Source organism: Zootoca vivipara, chromosome Z1 (assembly GCF_965207765.1).
Source record: "Zootoca vivipara chromosome Z1, rZooViv2.hap1.1, whole genome shotgun sequence".
Classification (NCBI taxonomy): Eukaryota; Metazoa; Chordata; class Lepidosauria; order Squamata; family Lacertidae; genus Zootoca; species Zootoca vivipara.
Window position 1 is genome coordinate 28,894,239 of NC_142583.1, and position 23,573 is coordinate 28,917,811.

Below are 23,573 nucleotides of genomic sequence, written 5' to 3' on the forward strand. Positions count from 1 at the left end.
AGTTTTCTGTTACCAGGACGTGGAAGTCATGTACGCTGCGTACAAACCATACGTTTATTATTATTATTTTCCCAAAAAAATTATTGCTTTTATGAAAACAAATAAACAACAACAACAAATAAAGAAAATGCAACATTACAAACAAAAACAAGAACATATAAAAGAAGATAAACGTTTCACAATTTTTCATCCTTTCTAATCATTTTGGGGTGACTTCCTCAAGCCCCCCCTTCCATGGCGCGATTCACTGTAATTCCTCTTTAGCAATTTCTATTTCTTAATCTTTTCAACATATTTTATATCCATCTATCTATACTTATTTTTAAATCTAACCATTAACTATCATTCTTTCATATTACCCTCAATCCTAAAATAATCTCTAAAACTACAGCATTATATATATTTCCAAGTCCATTTCATGCTAACTAATATTGCAATACTTCTTCAAATAATCCTTGAAATTCTTCCTATCTTCTTCCACCGACTTCTCTCCCTGGTCGTGGAGCCTCCCGGTCAGTTCAGCTAATTCCATATAGTCCATCATTTTCATCTGCCATTCTTCCACCGTTGGTATTTCTTGTGTCTTCCAGTTCTTTGCTATCAAAATTCTTGCTGCTGTTGTGGCATACAAAAAGAATGTAACATCTTTTGGGGAAATTTCTTTCCCGACTATACCCAATAAAAAGGCCTCTGGTTTCTTAATAAAGGTATATTTCAATACCTTCTTCAATTCATTATAAATCTTTTCCCAGAAGTCTTTTATTTTGGGGAAAGTCCACCACATGTGGTAAAAAGTTCCTTCAACACCTTTGCATTTCCAACATTTGTTATCATGTGTATGGTAAATTTTTGCAAGTTTAACCGGTGTTACCACCTATACATCATTTTCATCAAATTTTCTTTCAAGACATTACATGCGGTAAACCTAATAGACTTTTTCCACAACCTTTCCCATTCCTCCATCATAATATTATGCCCCACATCTTTTGCCCATTCAATCATTACCGATTTTGTTTGTTCATCTTTCAAACCATACATTTAAAGCACATTTAAAGCAGATAACTTCCTGAAAGATTCTTGGGAACTGCAGTTGGAGCTACAATTCACAGAACCTAAAAAAAAAAAAACCTACAGACCCCAGAATTTGGGAGGAGGGAAGTCATGTGCTTTAAATTTATGGTGTGTGTGCAGCCAAAGCAGCATGCAATTGTGTGTGTGGATCTTTATTAGAAGGTGGGCAGCCACAGCTGGCATTGAACATGGTGGCTCAACTCATGAAGAAAAAGAACGTATTGAGGAACATACCTGAGTCCTGATGAGACCAGGATCAGCAGGAATATGTGAGGCCCCTAGCACAGATGGAGACCCTGTACACCTCAAGAAAATCCATTCAAGGAATTGGGATCTTATGGCCTTTTATTGGGACCCCATCCCAACTCTGAACCTCATCACGCCTGAGACCTCAAGAACAGTGATTATGATTATGGGTTAGGATTCAAGCTCAGGTCCAGCGATGCAGCGCCCAAGGCCTTCCATCCACCAGTAGAGGATAGAGGGGGGAAATTGTTTGGTCCACATTTTGAGTGTAAAGATTCTAAGCATGTTGAAATGGAGGAATCAGCTAATATACTAGGATTCACACTTCCATTTAACACACAAGGGTCAAGGGTGGAGCTGGTGAGGACACTGAGGACAGGACTAGCATGCAGAGCCCCATCCTTCCTTCAAGTGTTCTCAGAATATATGGAGATGAATGCTGGAACAAGGCTTTGGTTAGGTGCCAGGGTTTTTAAACAGATATCTGCACAAATTTACCATCAGACACCCCACACATTTTCAAAACGCAACATGTGATTTGCTCCTTGCTCATGCTCTGTATCGGTAGTGGTTTCTCCATAAGACTCAATAGTTCTCATCTACTACAGTGATGATACATTTATGAATCTGCTTTAGTTCAGTAACTAATATTCAGGGCATTTATAAGGATGGGATGAAGCAATACCTGCTGGGATATGAAGGTTCAGAAGAAGAGGTTCCTGTCAAAAAGATGAAGGTGTTTTAATACGATTTGCACAGTTTGTTTTATGCATAGAAACTGATTGCATTCTACCCGTATACTTTTTTATACGTGCTATCCTTTCATATTGCCTGCAATTCAAGTGCTTAATGCCTAAGATGTCTGGTTCCCCACATCACAGACATACTTTTACCAGCTTTCACACTTTCTGTCCAACTGCACACACACAAAATAATCTTGTTATGCACACCACAGGAAGCACCAAGCTTCATGCTTTCAGTTCCTCTACAAAGGAGCTTTAGCTTCTCTCCAATGCAGGAGATGCACATGTTCCCAGTGGAGTAATAACTTGCGCATCTCCCTGGTGAAGAAGATGGAAACATCATATTTCAGACCAGTAGGGAGTTACTGTAAGAACCACCCTGTGATCATTGGGTGAAGGGTGGTATCAATGAATGAAAAGGTGAAGGGGGAAGAGGTAGAGGAGATGGGTAAGGAAGAATTTAAATTGCAGTGGAGGAACAGGTGCAAGTGACCAGATTTTTACTTACCTTTCCCATTCCTTTTAAAAGAGCTTGTGCAGCTTGATAGCTGTGGTATGAAATGGAATATGACCTCACACCACTCAGATAAACACTACAAAAAATTGAACAAGGAGAAAAATAACTCTTTCTGGAATAAAATTATACATGAAGGGCTACACAAGTGAAATGAATTATATATTTACAAGATGAAACTGAGGTGCTGTTTTGTAAGGTGAAAAAGCAGACAGCTTGAAGAATGGTTTGATGGTAAGTGAAGGATGTCAACTGGAGACTAAATAAGAAATGAAACTGCTATTGGGGGGATCTTTGACATATGATTGCAACGAGAGCAGGAAACCTGATTTTAAGAAATTGGACTAAATTAAAACACCTTCATTTGGTTTGATCTGTGATAATTTGGAAAATCAATTTTAAAAAAAATTAAGAGCTTGTGCAAAACGTCCCTGTGGATTATGCCCATCCTTACAAGAAGAAAGACTGCGGTTGATCTTTTTACCCCTCAACAGCATCAGCCAAGCTATGAGTACGTATTATTTTTCTTCCTTGGGGAGTTATTCATTGGATAGAGGGAGAGCAGCTTGGCTCTCCTTTGAAGTTAAGCATCTTGCTTGAAATTAAAGTAATAAAATGACAAAATGCTTTACTAAATCTTCTTTATCATACTATTGTCTTCCAAGAGCACAATCTAATTAAAGATCTCTGCGAGCCTCTTTTCATCTACAGGTTAGTTTAGGGTCCTTCGTTTCTTTTGAAACAATGTCTTGTGAGTTCCAAACCTTCAAACGGCACAGTGTTAGCAGTGTTCTCTGGCAGACATTTACATGGTAGGTACCCATCTAGTCATAAAGGGACAAAGAATGACTATAAAGCTGAAGACATGTGTTCGTTATTCTTGTAGCAAATATTCTGACCTTTTTTTTAAAAAAAGTAAAGCAATTACTCTCTGCAAATCAAAGCAGAATAAATCTTCCCTTGTCAAATACAGAACTCTGGGAAACTGGACTTATCGAAACTAGAATCCTAAACTCGCATCAGATGCTTGAATTCTGCCCAGTACTTGTGCCAAGAATCTGAAAGGAAATGAACATAAACAACCATACCCCATAAAGATTTAGGTCATAATCCTAAACACACTGACATGGAAAACATTGTAGCTAAAAATTAAAGGGGGATTTAGGCTGATGACCAAGCTATATCTTTTTATACCCAGGCCAATGTAATCGGCAGGGAGAAATTAACAAGGTGATTAAATAAGCTACGGTGAGGATGGCTAAACTGTGGCTTTCTAGGTGTTGTTGGCCTCCAACTCTCACCATCTCCAACCAGCATGGCTAATGATCAGAGATGGTGGGCACTTCAGTCCAACAGCATCTAGAGGGCCACAGGCTGCTTTCCTTTGGTCTACAGGCTGAGAGCACTTCCCGACAAGTGTTTATAGCTGGATCTGTGTTCCTCGTGTGTGCTTTTTTTTTTTTTTTTTGCAGCATCCAAACAAGATTGCTGCATCAAAATGCTGGCTGGTACCACACCTTTCCTTTTAAAAAAATACTTTTCTTAGAAATTTTCTTGTGTTGCAAAACAAACAAATAAATAGGGTAAAGTACATATAGTATCTCCATTTTTTATTTTTAGAGTCTTTCACAGTTTGTTTACATTCTGCATGAGAAAATGGCAGAGGCTCATGTCACTTCCAGACAACCTTATCCTAGTGAACATTCATCCTGATTTATTTACTTATTTATTTCCTTTTTATCCCAACATTTTTTTCTCCAGGGGGTGTACATGGTTTCCTCCCAACTCATTTAATCCCTGCAACAACCCTGTGAGGTGAGTTAGGCTGAGAGGAATAGTGAGCTTCATGCCCAAGTGGGGATTTGAACCCTGGTCTCTCCCAGGTCTTAGTCAGACACACTAACCATTACACCACCACAGACTGTTCCCACCCTTCCTTTTGATCTAGATGTAACCTTTCTGGAGAAAACACAGTAAGTAAAAAGAACATGTTGCCAATAGCCCATCAGTAAGACCTCAATGGCATTCATGCAAATTACGTCCTGACCTGAAAGCAGCCTGGGACAGTGCTGTAATCTAAATATTAGAGAAACTATGACCACCTTGTTTCTGCTCTGAGTGTCCTGAAAAGTCTTGCAACTCATAGTGCAGAGGCTGCACCCATTTTTACATAGGAATGCAGATAGAAAACATTTTTGAAGCAGACAGCAGCAGGAGCAGACAAAGCTCTGCAGTGCAGAAGATAAGAATAAAGTAGGTGGGAGCTAGCCTGTCTCTGGGTGTATCAATGCCTTTGTGTATGCTTACCATTTTGTGTTGACGCTTGGCAGATGGGCCAATGTACCTGTGGCACTTGGTGAATCTACCCTAGAATTCAGCATACATCCCCAAATGTGTGTGTGTGTGTGTGTGTGTGTGTGTGTGTTGTTGTTGTTGTAAAGTGGCAGTGCCAGCTCACTTTCTCACAGTAGAAGAGAGTCACACTATTTTTGACTGTGTGTACAAAAACAGGCTTCCAGTGATTCCATTCCCCCCCCAAAAAAAAAGTTCCTATGGGATTTGGCTCTTCCATGTAATTTATTTAAGATAGAGATTCTCATCACTGAAACAAAGGAACCCTGTAAAATGCTGATTGGTCATGTGGGGAGGACCAGGTGGCGGTAAGGGAGTCTTGAAATTAATAAATGAGTTCTTTGGCCTCCGAGGTTTTCCTTTTTAGCTGTTGTTTCCTGCATCATTATTCTGTTCTTTGATCTTATTCAAAACATTCCAATCTATGTCATCTCTCTCGTGCCTTTTTGATAAATGTAGCCCAATATGTATACTTACATATTTAGGAACACAGATCGCTATCAACGCTGCAGAAGCGAAATTTATTATTCACATGAAAAACCACAAAGATACTGTTTAAAGTGTTTATTAAAAGATGCTTTCTATACCACAACATGTAGAGAAAAAACAGCTGTAGGTAGTGCTGTCACTGGAAAGAAAATCTGAAAGCAGCATAACAGGTCACTTTCCTTCAGATGGAAGTACTGGAAAGTACTAAGTTACTAAGAAATGTCTTCGTAACCTCTTCCCAGCCAGTTTCTCTGGCCAAACTGAGCTCACTTTACACTTTAACTGTGCCTTTTTCCCATGCTCCCAAGAAAATGGATGCAGTACCAATTTACTTAACAGAACACAAGGGCAGGCCTGCAACAACATTTGCAAGAAACTGCATACTATAGAATTCTTTAGGACTTTCACTCACAATCGCAAACAGAATATATGTTCTCCAACTATTAGTAGGGCTGAACTGGATATGAAGAAGGAGCTAGGTTTATCAGGTACTCATTCAGCAGAAGTCTCTTACAATGTTAACCAGGCTTATCAATTTTATTATTTCCTGTTGAGTGTGGAACAGGTATTACCAATTTATGGCTATTTTGAGATATGAAAGTGAAAAGGAATGAATGGAAGGAAATCAATTGAAGGAAACCAACATACCCAGAGGAACAAGAATGAATATTAATGAGAAATGAAGAAAGACTGTTCAAGAGGTTATTAACAGTTTGTTGCTAATTTCACTGACACTCAAGAGGAAGCAATAAAATGGGCAAAACAGGCAAGCAGGAAACATTTAATTAAAGGCAAAGAAGCCTTGAAACCCTCAATGGCATTTTGTCTTTCTGCATTTGACAGGCTAGCACTCCAACTGCATTTTTAGTTTGTTTGTTTTTTAATGTCCAAAAGCAGGTATGATAAAAGATTGAAGGACACAAAGATATGACATCATCCTGAAATGATATCATTTATATTCCTCATAATCATTTATATTCCTCATAAACAAAGCCTGGGGTGAAGAAATGAAGGCCAGAGGGAGGACCTTTGCTGTTGAATTGATTCTTATGGATTTATTGTATTGTTCATACTGTGTTGACACAAATTTGGTTTTGACCTGTTTTCTTTTTTGATATATGCTTTGTTTTTAATTTTTAAAAAGCCAACCTTTATTCTGATACTTTATGTTAATCAAGTTGTTTGTGGTAGCAGTGGGACATAACCAAGGAATGGAGTGAAATGAAATTATAAGCACAGGAAAGACAGTCCCCTGGCCAAAAGTACTGATCATATTAAGTTAGGCTATAAAAGAGAGAACAGAAGAAGGGGGAAGTAAGGAAGGAAAGAGATGTCTATTAACCAAAAATGAATGAATAAATAAATATAATACAAGAACCACATACCTAGGCTTTGTTTCAATTGCTCTGATGCAATTGCATTTTCAATTTTGTGAAATCTAAACTCAAATTTCAAAATGCAAGGCCATCTTCAAGCAATTTGGAAATCAAATTTATTTTGCCCAGATAAGGCTTGAAACATTTCTCTCTCTCTAATTTTGTGCATTTCCCATATTCAAATGGAAATGTTGCTATGATTACATTTTTCTTTCTTTCTTAAAAAAAAAAACAATAAAAAAACCACCCCGTCATTTATCTGACATCCAGGCATCAATTAATTGACATGTTGGTCTCTTGCCCCCTTTGCCTTCCTTACTGACTGTTCCTTTGGCTTAACCCTTCATCAATGACCAAGTTAAACGCTAGATTGAATTACACCCTTTCCATTTGAACTAGCTTTCTAGTAGTTCACTGAAGGGTTTATAGTTATCGTGAGTGACCAAAGTGCTTGGGTGTGTGTACTCAGGTCAGCGTGTAGAACGGTACATGTGTGGCGGGGGTTAGATCTTTCTAAAATAAAACAGCTGCATAAGAAATGGTCAAGGCACTGAAGGCAATATGATAGCTGCTATTAAACCCCACTTTGAAACGCTTCCTTTAGCTTTGATGATGTTTTCATCTCAAAAGTTGCAATTGATTCCCCTCACCACCACTGACCTTAATTCAACCTCACAAAGCACAGCTTAACTTTTAGCCTGCTCATATTTTTATCCTTCTGCGTAGGGGATAAAGGTTTTTCTTGGTGTGCCTGTTGAAATGTAGAGCTTGAGTTCCATTATACCTAGGAATGAAGGGGGGAAATGGAATGGTTCTAAGTTTGCAGAGCCTTGAGTGCTGTTTGAAAAGGTATTCTATATTCACGTTTACTATTCTCTCTTCATTCCACCCACAAGCATAGGGCTCCCTCATTTAGAGGGTATAATATATGAACTGCCCAATAATTATAGGTACAACACTAATTATTGGACAGTTCAGATATTATACCCTCTAAATGAGGGAGCCCTATATATCAAACTTATGGGTTGAGTAACTAATTGGTAATTGAAATTGGCCATGTACCAAAACTGATGAACAAGAAGTGCCTGCCTAGTCAAGCAGCGGTGAGCCTGTGGCCTTTCAAATGTTATAGGATTTCAACTCCCATCAGCCCCAGAAAGCCTAGCCAGTGATCAGGGGAATAATGGGAGATGCAACATTTGGAAGGACACGGGTTCCCAGTCCCAGAATGCATCGTGATAAATTTATGGAAGATATCCTTTTGCCAGGATGGGAGCTAAAATGTGCCAAAGAAGGCTTGAAGCAGTGGTTGGATGTAGGAATGACATGGCTAGGTTGACACTGGCATGCCATGCCAAGCATAGGAATGACGATGGCACGCCATGTCACTTCTGCCCAAGGCACTGGCACTGGCAAACCAAGCCAAAGGTCAGAGTGGGATGCACAGGTCAGTTTGACAGGTCAGAACGGGACAAAACAAGGCATGGCAGGATGAAACAGGAAAGATCAGGTTGGAGCAGTGGGGTGAAACCAATGGGATGGTCAAGGAGGGGTGTTTGGAAAGTGACATGTGACAAGAGCATGGGCAGAGTACGTGAGACATAGCACGTTCATAATGGTGGTCATTTGGGAGAGTTTCGGGGTGTTGCCAGGAAGTGACGTGCCCAGGAACATCACCTTGTATGGAGTCGCGCTACCATCATTGGCTAAAAGTTGCACTAGCGGGTTAATCTTTGACAGCTTGTAAAATCACTAATAAAAGGGAGCGCCCAACGATTCTCGGGGTCACCTTCCCATTGATACCATTCTGTCTCATCGTGTCATTCTTCACCGGCTGCAACAGTTGGAATTTAGCTGGGAAGAGATAAAAATCAATGCAAAGGTTTTGGAGTTCACTGGCAGAAGCTATATGATGCTGCCCTTGCTTTGAGATGAATATTATTGTGAATCTGTGACATTACCCTGTGACACATGCTCAGTCTGTCAACAAACTATTGTAAGACTCAGTTGAGACCTTTTAAACATGATCAGTTGTTTCATCATCACAACTCCTAAAGCAGAGGAGACCAACATGGTGTCCTCCAGATGTTGGACTCCAACTCCCATCACCCCCAACCTTTGACCATGCTAGCTGGGGCTGATGGGATTTGGTGTCCAACAGCATCTGGAGGGCACCATATTGGTTACTCCATCCTCAATGAAAATGCACTTTTGATTAGTTTGCAGGTTCAAAGGGAACTTATTTATTCCAATCATGTTTGAAATAAGGTTAAAGAACTTGGCAATACCTTAATTTACCACTCATTCATCCCAGGATATAGGATTATAATGGACATATGATTGCAATGGATGAAGTTCATAATTCACAAACAGTCAAGAGATAAGATGTGGCAAAATTCTTAGAATTTCATGTTTATATAGACAGGTTTTTTTCAGGATTAACAATACAGTACTAGGATACCAGGGGACCAGGGGACCAGGGGACCCAGGTGGCGCTGTGCCTAGGGCTTGCTGATCAGAAGGCTGGCGGTTCGAATCCCTGTGATGGGGTGAGCTCCCGTTGCTTGGTCCCTGCTCCTGCCAACCTAGCAGTTTGAAAGCACGTCAAAATGCAAGTTGATAAATAGGAACCGTTACAGCGGGAAGGTAAACGGCGTTTCCTTGTGCTGCTCTGGTTTGCCAGAAGCGGCTTTGTCATGCTGGCCACATGACCTGGAAGCTATACACCAGCTCCCTCGGCCAATAATGCGAGATGAGCACGCAACCCCAGAGTCAGTCACAACTGGACCTAATGGTCAGGGGTCCCTTTACCTTTACCTTACTAGGATAGCAAGTCAAAATTAACAATCTAGTTATATAAATGACCCCTCGTGCCTAGTTACCTTTATTGTTAATTAGTTTAGGGGTTTGAATAGGTATGGTGGTAGATATTTTCCCTGAAGCAAGGGGAGGTTGGAATCTAGCCAATGCTAGCGGATGAAAGAGAAGAAATGCAGAGGGGCTATCATCACAAATTAAAAATCCACTTGCCCCAGCTAAAGTTAATCCTTCTAAATCCATTGCAATCAATAGGCTTTCTTGATTATAATTTGTTTTCTGTCTTTACTCCCTAAGGTGAACAGAGTAGTACCTGCTTTTTTAAAAAAATGAAAAGAATAGGAAGAGGAACCAGCAAACAACTAAACTCAAAGTAGCTGAAATATCTAGGCCTCCTGAGCCGAACTTAAAAGAAAAGTTTTGACTGCCCTCTTAAAGGCCATCAGTGAAGGATCTCAGGAGTGGGGCTGCCACAGATAAGGCTCTGTCATGTGTTGCTTCTTACAAATACCTGAAGGGACAGAGAGAGAGAAGTGCCTCTTTAGAAGACCTCATTCTTGGGCAGGATTGTATTGATGATGGCAGTCCTTCAGGCAATCTGGTCCCAAGCTGTTTGCAGCTCTATAAATCAAAAGCAACACTTTCAATGAGCTGCAGCAGACTGTAGATGGATCAAGGCCTCCCTTGGAATCAGGATCCCATAACAAATGAACAATCCCTTTGAGATAGCTGTAAATGTTCCACTGAAATAGAGTGCAAGGATAGGTTTCAACAAAGTCTTCTAATGCATGATTAGATTATGTGGAAGGGGCAGATGACCATAAAAATCTTCAAGTGCAAACAATGGCAGATTCAGGTACTATGATGCTCTGGGCTAGCCCAAAATTTGGCACATGACCCTCTCCCAGCTGTCATGTTGTTCCCAAAGGCACGCGGCTTTGAGAAGGAGGTGCAAGGGCTCTGGCAGGGTTCTAGAGCCCTCCTTCCCAAAGCTGGGAAACCATCAACTAGGGAGTACTCTAGGACCCTGTCACTTGAGATGGTGTCCCCTTGGCTCAGCACATGTGTGTGTGCCCTGCTCACCCATAGCTCCTAGCCCAGATGCATGAAAGGGGAGAAGACAAAATTGTGTCTGTCAAAATGGGGTGAACTGGAGAAATTGGGGGAGAGACTGGTGCACCATCCTTCATCCCTTTTGCACTGCAGCACTCCTATAAAACTAGTAACTGATCGGGGGACTAAAATACATACATGACTGTGTGTACAAAACCATTAAACGTGCAATATTTTACAGGCAATTTTTAGGGTTTAGAATCCTGTTGTCTTAGCAGGCAGCCTGCCCGTGTCTAATAACTCTGGAAATATTGCTTTGCAAAATTACAAATTGCACTCCTTGGCGTTCAGGTTCAGAGACGTTTTATTATTATGAGATTACTCCAAGATCTGATAAACTATCTTAATCTTCTCTTATAAACACTTTATTAAACATCACACTATCTCAAGCTCAGGAATGCTGTACAAAAAACACAGCCACATTTCATCATTATAAAATGAAGTATGATTAGAGTCTATGAAGAGCAATAACCATAAGACAAACAAGATAATCCTTGGATAAACAGTACTGGGCGCATTGAGCTCAAAAGAGCAGACAGGCAGAGCAGGGATCGCTGATCATTTTCCTGAATTGTTTGTACTGGCATAATCACAGTTTTAATTACGATGCTCTCATTGTTCTCCCTGACAAAAATAGCTTGATGCATGTTGATGAGGAATAGGGCCTTCTCTGTAATAGCACCCTTTTTGTGGAATCCACCCGACCCCCTAGAAGTGCAAATGGCCTCAACTTTTGCTTCTGATGCCAGATTAAAATATAGTTGTTCACTTGAGCATTTGGTGAAGTTGGCTAAACTCTAGGGAATGGGAATTTCTGTCTGCTGTTGGTTTTAATCTTGGTTCTTATTGCTTTAAAATATTTTAGTGCTGACCTTATAACATGTATGTTTTTCTATTTAAAAAAATATTTGGAAACCCACCCTGGGATGCTCTGGGATGAAGGGTGGTTTGAAAGTTTAACTAACTCACAGACAAATTATGTATTATTTTCCAAAAGATCTTTTCACCTAGTTCAATAAAAGGATACCTCCTGGAATATGTTCCTCTGTAATGACTCCACTTTGTTTGTTTTTGACAATTTCTTCTCTTTTTTGCACTAGGGGCAAAGAAAGGAATGGGGCAAAGCAAGGAAGGGGGTTATCTAACCAAGTGGAGATAAAATGCCTCAGTTGTCATGGGAGTGTTCTGTTTGGAGCTGTCCGTGGTCCTGATGCTGTCTGAGTAAACCACCTTTGTGTCTCTATTGCACCCATGGGCCCCCAACTCACAGGACATGGATGTTCTTCTACTTAGAATACATTGAAATTAACAGACTTAGCTTAGTGATATTTGTTAATTTCAGTGGATCTGCTCTAAGTAAAACTAGTTGAATACTACCCTATGACACTATCTTTCAAAACCTGGCAAATGAGGTAGTTGACAAGGAGAGGGAGGTCTTTTGGAAAGGTATGTGAACGTACATGACAAAGGGAGCTAGACTGCTTTGTCTTTATTTCCTGCCTCCGCCTCTCCTCCTTTTGGGGGGGAGAGGCTAAGAATGGGCAACTACTCAGGGTAGTTCTTGGAAACCTCAGGCACTGAATATTTCCATAGCCATGAAACATTTGGAAGAAACTATGGGCACATGCCAATATTTTGGGTCTGTTTATTACTAGCATCACCAGATGTAGTCACTTTTAAATGTTTGTTTTCTTACAGAAAAGTGGGGATTTACAAGAATAATGGGTTGTATCCAATGCTAGTCCTATTCAGAGTAGGTCCATTGAAATTATTGGGCATGACTAACTTGGCCCCATTAATTTCAATGGGTTTACTCTGAGTAGAACTTAGTTCGATGCAATCCAGTGATAATGGTGAGCAAGACCCCTTGGAACACAATCTTCCAACTTCAGTGAATGTTAATAAAGCACCTAGAAACTTGGCTGAAGGGGAGTATGCTCAAACTGACAGCTCCCGGAAACAGCCATCCACAACTATTCAATCTTCTTCAAGTTCTTCCACATTGTTTTACTGTTTATTTACAGTCTAATCTTTCTTTGCTTTTCAAGTCGAACTCCCACACTATAAAACTTTAGAGAGTGGGTCTAACTTATCCACAATCTCTCTCAAGACACCTGGCACTGTTTCTTGGGGGGCGGGTTGTCCCTCCCTCCCAAATACATCTTTAGACAGAATGAATTACTGTTTGTTATTATGAAGGGCTAGAACAGTGAAGACATAGGGGATTGATTTGGTGATGTTTTTGTTTTAAATTGCTACTGAATGCAAACATTTGAATTCTTTGTTACTTTTGGAAGTGCTGCAATAATCCTAAATCAACATCCATATAAGAACTGCATGCCATTTTATTCTAAATGCTTTCTAAAACAATATTTTTCTTAACTTTTTGTTATTTCCTCCCTCACACCTTCCTACTTCCTGACTATTCCATTTTTTTCTTTATTTTTTTCTTGCTAAGAAGATTAAGACTTGGAAAGAAAATTCTTGTCATACAAAGTGTGGGGAATTACTCGTGCTTTGTAATGTCTGTGGTGCAAGCACATCTTCTTCTGCTATGTCAGGCAAGTATGTTTTGTGGAATATCAGATATATTAGTGGTCCCAGCAAGCATTTGCAGCCTCTTGCAGAATTTTATAACTGGGGTGCTGCTATATTTTAGCAAGCAACTCACACAGAGAGAGCACAGCCATCCATATTAGAATGCAGATAAATTCATATAATTCATGATCATGGGAATTGACCAAGAACATGAAATTATTGGGTATATCAGAAATTAGATTATGAAGCTGGTAAAGGAGGAAACTTCTAAATTTTGGATGGCACTCAATTAAGTTTTACTCAAAGTAAATCCACTGGAACTAATGAACATAACTAAGTTTTGGGCATGAATTTCAATTATGTTGTAAACTGCCCTGTGATCTTGAAGGGTGGTATATATAAATTGAATAAATAATAATAGGTCAACTTTGAGTGAAACATCGTTGAATGCCACCCATTTGAAATATCAATTGAATGTCAACTAATGATATGATAGAATATTTATGCCCCTAATATATACTCTGGACATTTTCCATAGTTTTATATGCTGTAACTGACTAGGGAAGGGGCACATCTTGTGATTACTAGAGGAGACTTTAAGGAGGTTCTTAATTGTCTCTTGGGAAGTAATCTGCTAAAATTAGAGAGGCAATTTTAGGATACATGGAAGGCTAAATGCATATGGTATCTGAAGTATATTACACCTTGAAAAAGTGAAGTTATACTTCTATTTCTCCTCTTAACTGATTTTAATTTTAATTTTTTTTACTAACAAGTTACATCAGCTTTAGATTCAATTTCATTTTATTTTTAACTAGCCAATTTCTACAATCTAATGTGACTACTGTGATACACATAATTGATCCTATCAATACCACACACTGTGCTTTGGCCGTCATAAAACATTGTTGTATTGCCTTTAGATGAGAACATCAGATGTTGCTCAAATGAAAATGAAAACAAAATTAAATTATTTGATTTAAAAAAATTTAAATGAAATTTGGCCCCCTAGCTCAGTGAAACTTTAAATCAACATTATAGCTCCCATTCTCAAATAAGTATACTTGTATGCCAAAATTGCTATACCAAATCAACACAGAGCTCTGTTATAAGGCAGCATGTTGATTACTGTGCATTAAACGGACTGTTGGGAAACAAACTCTTAGCATTTGTTTAATGAGAGGGGGGGGAAACACTAGGACTATTAAGTCAACATGCAATAAGCAATAGGTTGGCCAACCCTGAAGCCCGGGGCTCACATTTCATTTTATATTGCCTCTGATGCCTCCTATCTGCTCCATTCCTCCATCCCATCAAAGATCCATCATCCCATATCATTTCCTCATCACTTTTTATGCTTAATAAAGTATCTCCCCACCCTCTCTATGTACCTTCAAACAATTCTATGTAGTTTCAGAACAACCAGGGCAGTATTTTTATTCTATTTTTTGGATAAACATAAACTGATGATTTTGTGTGTGTTTTGTTTTTACTTTTTCCTAGCTTGACTTGGGAGAAATGATCTTTTCTCCAGCTTTCTGAGAATGAATTGGAAGGCTTCTGCTGTGTGTGTGTGTGTGTGTGTGTGTGTGTGTGTGTGTATGGCACATTAAAGCAGAAAATGAATTGCTTTGTTTTCCAGAACAGTAACAAACTTATTTGCTGTACTGTGGGGGACAGTAATCAGTATACTCAATCTTTTTTAAAATAAAAAATAAAAATCTGTTTCACGTGTTGTGTAAAGGGCCTTCTGTGTTCAGTCAAGCTCCAAAATGCCCAGAAATTACAACTGTTAAGGGCCACAGCCTTAACAGGCATGTTATTTAGGCAATATTGGATAAGCAATTGTTATTATCCTGTGGTTAGTTCCAGCTGTATCACTATCATAGAGCTGAATGGCTGTTAATTTCAGAGTGGTGGACCAAAGACTCACATTTGTCCATTCACTTGTATAGACACATGGAGTCTGTACAGCCGAATCAATTGTGCAACTGATGCTACAATTCCATGCTACAAATGAAATGCGTGGTTTGGTTGCTGGTAGCATTTTAGAGCTTTTTGTTAATATTTCAACAAGAGGCAATATTTAATATTTGAACAAGGCAAAACATCAGGAAAAATGTATTTTAAAAATCCACCACAGTTCTTCTATACTACTATAGTCATATAAATGCCCCAGCAAATAAGTGATTTACAAAACGTAAATCTTACATTGTAATAAATGTTGTTTTAATATTGTCTGATCTAGAAGAGGAATTTCCTGCCCAATGCATATTGTCCCAGCAACCCTCTCTGGGAATCCCATTACCTACAAAGGTATTAGGAAAGTGATCCCAGCTGAAAGCATTTATCCAATTCCAGTTGTTGTTTGGACAACTAAACCATTAGAGGGCTGCATCATTCCCCTTGCTACTGTTTTAAAGAAACCCAGTGGCTGTTTCGAGTTTAACCTTGCTTTGTAAAACACGGATCTTAATTGTGGATGTTATCTCCTTCTTTGGATCTAAAAATACACTTACATTGCCGAAATAAGGTATGTTTGCAGAAATGAATATCCAATACCTAATGGCTGTAGGAGGTTTTAATTTTATTGCTTTGGGATAGCCATTCATGTCTGTTACATTTTACAAGGGGTGTGTGAACATATAGGCTCTATTATTATGTGAACATATAGGTTCCATGCCTATTGTCATATTTAACCAGTCCTCACAGCTGAATTCAGCTGAGATGTACCACTGCAGCCTCATGGGTTTGGAGTGGAGTAACTGCCCATTTGCACAAAAGTTTATATTGTGCATGGCACTAATCACAACTGTGAAGCTTGCCATCAGCAGCATTGCAGCAATCCAAATATGCAGACTTTTCAGTTGGCTACCATGTAGTACAGATTCTTATGAGAGTCAGCCCTACTGGATGATAATAATAATGATGATGATGGCGATGATTTTATTATTAATTGAATTTATATACCACCCTATAACCAGGGGTCTCAGGGCCATAGCTGCCAAGTTTTCCCTTTTCTCGCAAGGAAGCCTATTCAGCATAATGGAAAATCCCTTTAAAAAAGGGATAACTTGGCAGCTATGCTCAGGGCAGTTCCAGGGATCTAAACAATATTGTTCAAAACTACTTGGACCCAGGTGGCGCTGTGGGTTAAACCACAGAGTCTAGGGCTTGCTGATCAGAAGGTCAGCGGTTCGAATCCCTGCAACGGGGTGAGCTCCCATTGCTCGGTCCCAGCTCCTGCCCACCTAGCAGTTCAAAAGCACATCAAAGTGCAAGTAGATAAATAGGGACCGCTCCGGCGGGAAGGTAAACGTTGTTTCCATGTGCTGCTCTGGTTCGCCAGAAGCAGCTTTGTCATGCTGGCCACATGACCCGGAAGCTGTCTGCGGACAAACGCCGACTCCCTCGGCCTATAGAGCGAGATGAGCGTCGCAACCCCAGAGTCGGACACGACTGGACCTGATGGTCAGGGGTCCCTTTACCTTTACTTGGACAGCAAATACTGCAATTGCGAATCAGGCCATTTTGAGCCTGACAAAGATCTCTGTTAAAGCAGATTACTGAATTTTAGCCATTACAGTATGTCCCGCATCACCAAATGTATTACATCTATGTACTCTGGTTTCAGGGACTTTGGGATCAGGCTGTTTCTCAGAAGAATGTCCCACTGACATCAATTGGGCTTATTGTCATTTGCAAAATTGCCTTACCCTCCCTCCCGACCATAACTTGGTCAATGAAGAGTTGGTCAAACTGAATATGTATTTTCAATTTGTTTTAGAGTCAAGCAGCTCTGCAATAAACATTCTGGTTCTAAAAAATAGAATTTACAAGGGAAAGCTGTGTATGTGTTGTTTACACTCAACTCTGGAGCCAGGCCATTTAATAGAATGAGTCTGGTGTCTGTGTGTGTGTGTGTGTGTGTGTGTGTGTGTGTGTTCTTTTGGAATAGTTCTTTTTTATATTCCTTCTGTCCAAAACCTTCTTGCTGTAGAGAAAGCACAGACATTAGTAGGATAACTGTATTAGTAAATAGCTTAGAGACTGCAGTGATATTGTTTTCTCTTTATGTGGACTTGTATCTGGCTTTATTGAGCATCAGTTGAGCTGCAAACTTATATCTGCTGAATACATTATCACCTTCTTAAAGGGGGGGCGCCACTCCAAAATCTTAGTCTACCCTCCCATACCATTAGTTTTTCTGCAATGTACGCATCTGGGCCCACACTTTCACTGCTTACACCCATTCCTGGAAATAACATGTCCTACAAATGCCAGGGACTCTTTTAGATTCTCCAAATGCTCTCCACATGTTTCCACTCACGTTATTTCTGTCCATACTCTTACCGCTAAGATGCTTACACAAGGATCTAATTAAAAATGGTGAGTGTAGCTCCCTGGCAGATGAAAGGTACACAGCAGGGCACAGCCAGTGCGATGGACAAAGCCTAGAAGCAGAACCACAGATGAGTCGGAAGATGCTTTGCATGCAGACATGAACCTGACCGGAAGTGCTCAACAAAAGAGGCAAGAGGAGAGGAAGCTCGTCGTAATGGCTATGGCATACGCACGATCTATAAGTCGTGTCTTTCTTGGAACTTGACATTGACTTGGATACCTCTGCCCTGCTGAATGGGAGGTGTGCAATTTTAGGCTGACCCCCTTTCCCTTTTTGTCCCTTTGAAATCTGATCCCTGCATTTCGCCTTTGTTCTGATCAGGTTCACAAAGGTTGGCTTCGTAAGCAACCCCTCTGGCAGCCCGAGCTATTCAAGAGCTGAACCCGGAAGATCAGGACAAAACACTTTACATCACAGCTCAACTCTTTTCTAGCTAAATTACTTCACATAATGCAACACTGCTCACCTCCTTGGTCAGCAAAATGGCCTGCACGCTGAATCAGTGCATGCTTTTCGCCAGCATGTGTCAGGTGTACCCTTTTGTGCATACACACTGCGCAAAGAAAAAGAGAGAGGAAGTTCTCCACTCTGCATAATATTCCACCCAGATGTGGACCAAAAGTGTCTTTGAGAAAGCGCAAAAATGTGTTTTTGACAGCCAGGGAGTGATAACAACCATCCCTTAGGCATTCTAGATAAGGATTCCAAGCAGGGTGGCATCTCAAGTGTCATAATCTATTTCATTTTAGAAATTAAGCTGAGATTGGGGATGAGAGACTACACCTAGGTTATATCATATGTTTGCATTGAATTTTTACTCACTGCACAATCCTATGCATGTTTACTCAAAAGTAAGTCCCACTATGTACAATGGGCCTTACTCTTAGGAAAGTCTGCCTCTAGAACCCTTGAAAAGAGTGTGGTCAACACTGATTGCCATGTGCAGGACGGCAACTATAGCCAGGAGGGCAAGGTAGCCACCAGGCAAGCAGTAATTACAAAGGAAACAAGAGGTGAAATATTAGATTGGTCCTGCCAGTGACAAGATTCTCGCTTTTTCTTTGCCGCCCATTTGTTTGTGTAGCTATATTTAACAGGCACTTGATTGAGGAAATGTTGAAAATAGCAGTTAGGGCTTCCCTAATGAGACCTCTAGAGGAAAGCAATGGTGTGCAGGGGGGTCAGAAAGAATGGAGTAGTGGAAGGGGGTGGGGAAGGAGACTTAACCTTTTCCTGGAAGAAAGGTTTTCTCACACTAAGTTTAAAAAGTGATATACAGAATATGGGGAAATATCCCAAAGTGTTTAATCACAGCAGTGCCTAGACATATTCACACCTCAGTTTTAATATTATTGGGGGTGGGCTTTGTGATAGGTGTTTCACATCCAGCTGATAACTGGATTACTATCTTCTACCCCAAATGCAAGAGCACTCTCTGAACCAGAATTGATTCACATGGGGGAGGGGTGCGAACCAGTTGGATTTTTTTCCCTTAACTATCACTAATGTGGTTTGGAATACACAACCTACCAAGAAGAAAAAGAAGTATCTGCTATTTAATCTATTTTTAATCCATCCCAAGGGCCAGGGTGTCACTGGCAATTTGAATAAAATATTGGGGGGGGAGGTAAGCCCCACCCCACATATTTGCTCACAAGACATGGTGCGCACACACCATTTGAATGGCAATGCAATGCCTATCAACGTAGGGGGGGGCAGCTCCCGCAAATATTTTATTAAGGGGCACTAAAGGGAACTCAGCCCCTAGGAGTCAGCTCCTATGATCCATCCTGTTTGTAGGTTTTGTGCACACTACAGTGGTACCTCAGGTTGCAGACCCAATCCGTTCCAGGGTGCCGTTCGCACCCCGAAAAGTCCGCAACCCGAGCGGAGCTTTCGTGCATGCGCGAAAGTGCGATAGAGCACTTCTGCGCATGCGCTTGTGGTGGAACCCGGAAGTAAACACTTCCAGGTCTGCGTGGACGCAACACGAAAAAAAAGCAACCCACAGCAGAAGCAACACGAGGTATGACTGTATACCTTTAAAGCACATTTGAGGCACATTCTATCTCTCAAAGAGTTCTGGGCACCGTAGTTTGTTAAGGGTTGCTGGGAATGTTAACTCTGTGACAGATAAACTACAGTGTCCAGAATTCTTTGAACAGGAAAATGTGCTTCACATTTGCCTTAAAAGTGTAATGCATACACAGAGCATCTCATCTCAGAAATAGGTGCCCCTCCCTTTTTTCCATCACTCTTCCTTTCCATCTTTATTTTCAACAGTATCCGTTTCCTATACTCTTTCTTTCCTTTTCCCCAGCTTTATTGCAAAGACCCCACCTCCTCTGACAAATGACAGATATCTTATTTTCTCCTTTCTCTCCTTCATCAACACACTCATTTATCTTTATTTTTCTCTCACTGTCATTGAATCTCCATTTTCTTGCTTCTGTTCTGCCTTCTTCTTTTTCTCATCGACAAAGATTTCTTTCTCTTTAGCCTCTCAGTTCAAACCCAGAGCATCTCACACTGCCGCTTGGTTTTATAACATAAGCAGTTAAAATAGAGTATGGAGGAGCAATCCTAGGATTTACCTAAATTAAAGCTTCCATAGAAGTACATAGAAGTAATCCTGCCGAAACCAATCAGGATTCAAATATACTTCTCTAGGGCTCAGTATTTCCACCCAGGAACTGTGTTACAAAGAACATTGAATAAATATACAAAAGTAACAGAAAGCAGTGATGTATTTGGCAAAGTATACTAGCCAAAGAAGGTATTGCCAATGCAATCAATTAAATCTGTATGATGAATTCAGCTACCAATTAAACACCATTAGTTTTTAACAGGACAATTTAGTTCAATAGGCAAGTGGGTATAGTGTTGCAACCCTTGTCTTGCAGTACAACCCTAAACAGGTACAGTAGTACCTTGAGTTACAAACGCCTCAGATTACAAACGCTTCAGGTTATAAACTCCGCTAACCTGGAAGAGTTACCTCGAATTGAGAACTTTGCCCCAGGATGAGAATGGAAATTGTGTGCCGGCGGCACAGCGGCAGCAAGAGGCCCCATTAGCAAAAGCACGCCTCTAGTTAAGAACAGTTTCAGGTTAAGAACGGACCTCCGGAACAAATTAAGTTCGTAACTAGTCTAGAGGTACCACTGTACAGTATTCAGTGCACTTTACCCCCTAGTAGGGATGCTGGTGGCACTGTGGTCTAAACCACTGACCCTCTTGGGCTTGCCGATCAGAAGGCTGGTGGTTCAAATCCCCACAATGGGGTGAGCTCCCATTGCTCTGTCCCAGCTCCTGCCAACCTAGCAGTTTGAAAACACTCCAGTGAAAGTAGATCAATAGGTACCACTGTGTCGGGAAGGTAAACTGTGTTTCCATGTGCTCTGGTTTCCTTTACGGTGTTCCGTTGCACCAGAAGCGGTTTAGTCATGCTGGCCACATGACCCAGAAAGCTGTCTGTGGAAAAACACCGGCTCCCTTGGCCTGAAAGCGAGATGAGCACCGCAACCCCATGGTCGCCTTTGATTGGACTTCACTGCCCAGAGGTCCTTTACCTTTACCTTTTTACCCCCTAGTAAATCTGTTTCGGATTGCAACCTCAAATTCTTAAGACCCTGCTTTGACAAAGAAAGCTTAAGGCTGAGTTTTGCATTTCAAACATATGACTGATTTCACGAGGAATACCTAAATCAGTTTTTCCCCATTTTCTGCATAATTAATACAAATAAAATGAATTTAATATACATGATATTGAAATGGATATAATATACATGAAAGTGAAGAGCAGTTTTACACAGAAGGCTAGGGAGGTCCTTGCTTCAATTGATTTGCATTGCAATATTGGGGAGAAAGGAGGGGAAATTAAAAGTGGTTTTGCACAAAATGTGAGAATCTATACAAGTTGTTTGTTGTTTAGTCATTTAGTCGTGTTGCCCATTTATACATGTGCCAGCCATGATGTCACATGTGGACATTGGAGTGCATGCATTTATATAGTACGCGGAATAGGTTAACCAGCTCCACAGCCCAATTAAAAAACTCAAAGGCGTGTGGGCAGGTGTCATTTGTGAAAAATGCCTGTAAATGATGAGCATGCCCACTTTTTCCCAGTCTACAGAACCTGCAACTCCACCCAGCGAGGTCAGCTTTCTGAGTGGTTTCTGGAGGGATTAACAGGTCCTCGAAAGCACAGGCCTGCTCTTCATTCCATGCGCGCCTAGATAACACGAGGGCGCCGAAGAGCCCAGGCCTGGCTCAGAGGATGTGGTGGGCGGGGTTTGAGCAAGAATGTCCTTGGAATCACCAGCCTCAAAGGCGCGTCTCTGCAAGATTACGCACGTTAGAGGGAATTAATACATACGATTGTAATCAGCGGTGGGGTCAAATGGCCATGAAACACACACAAAAAAGACAGTCTGCATCAGTTTACTTAGGTGATCCTTTTCATAGAATTACCACAGACTGTGCTTTCAGTTTTATGGCTGTTTGGCCCCCATTGTTTATTGTCCCCCTCATATGCCCATTTTACGTCCCTGTCAACTGAGAATAACTATTGAAGAAGAAGAAATTATGCAGAAAAAAGGTATGTCATAAGAAACCTGTTCCTTGTTGAGATGCCACAAAACTCTTTGTTGTGATTATTTGGATAAAGTAAGATGAACGCAGAGTGCGTTTCCTCTCCCATGGCGTAGCCAGCGCCTAAGCCCAAGCATCTGGTACTCATAGAATCATAGAATGGTAGAGTTGAAGGGATCCCGCGGGTCATCTAGTCCAACCCCATCACATTCACCCGTGACAGATGCTTAAAAACCTCCTAGAAGAGTCCACCACCTTCCGAGGGAGTCCGTCCCATTGTCCAACAGCTCTTACCGCCAGAAAGTTCTCCCTGGTGTCTAGTCAGCATCTCTTCTCTTGCAACTTGAAGCCATTGGTTCGGGTCCTACCCTCCGGAGCAGGAGAAGACGTCTTCAAACCTCGATCCATCCTGTTGGTTTCGGTGCAGAAACAAATCCAAGATTACTGATATCAGGACTGTTCCTTAAACTGCCTTCAGGACCGTGATCTTTACGTGGGTTACTGACCCCCCCCAACCACGCCCATGCCATCTTCTCCCCACGCACCTTTGGCTTCTGCTGGGGGGGGGGGGGAGTTCGTAATGAATTTGCCTTCCTCTCCCAATGGCTTTAATGCAGAATTCCCACTGAGTAAGCCTTCAAGACATTGGGATCTAGGGAAGGAGGTTTACTCTGCTGAGTCTGACTTTCCTGAAATTGTTCAGAAAAAAAGAAAGGGATTAAACAGTATAAGCCCTTCTGGGAGGAGAATAGCAAAAAAAAAACAACTCTTGTGTGGCTCTGAAGATACAAATCTCGACCATATAGGTATAAATTTCAAGCATAGTTCACTTGCGAAAGTTATCGTTTGATTGTACACACTTTGTTCATGCGAAGAGTTAATATCTCTAGTGGATATTATCTCTAGATACATACATAGAAACATACATATCAGGTTCAAAATGAAAACAAAGAAGTAAACATTCATTTATTTTTATTAAAATTTATATACCGCTTGATTGTTTTATAAATAACTAAAGCGATTTACAAAAATAATAAAACAATGATATGATCAATTAAAACAGTTAAAAGCAACTATTTAAAGCATGTATCAATGCCTGCATTTAGAAAAGACTCCTCGTAACTTTTCTTTGCCTTTTGTCTACTGCTCACTTTTTGCCTAAGCTGACACGCGGGGTGTTTTTTGTTTTTGTTTTTTGTTTTTTTGTGAGGGCAAACAGTTATTATTTCTGGAGTAACTAGACAGAGACAGGGGTTGGTAGGTTGGTAGATAGTATATAGACTACTTTATTTGGGAACTATCCTGATCTGTTTCAG

At 40.6% G+C, this 23,573-nt stretch overlaps 1 long non-coding RNA gene across 2 annotated transcripts; it reads right to left on the minus strand.

Annotated features, from left to right (window-relative positions):
* Positions 1-40: 40 nt before the first annotated feature.
* On the minus strand, positions 41-22,675 carry LOC148687317 (uncharacterized). 2 transcript variants are annotated; one of them, XR_015947512.1, is made up of 4 exons: positions 22,552-22,675; positions 2,569-2,653; positions 2,003-2,036; positions 41-615 (listed from the first exon to the last, which is right to left on the minus strand). It is a non-coding gene; the product is annotated as an uncharacterized LOC148687317 (long non-coding RNA). The 2 variants fall into 2 exon arrangements; XR_015947511.1 differs by lacking the exon at positions 22,552-22,675 and adding an exon at positions 7,452-7,570.
* Between the last annotated feature and the right edge of the window lie 898 nt (positions 22,676-23,573).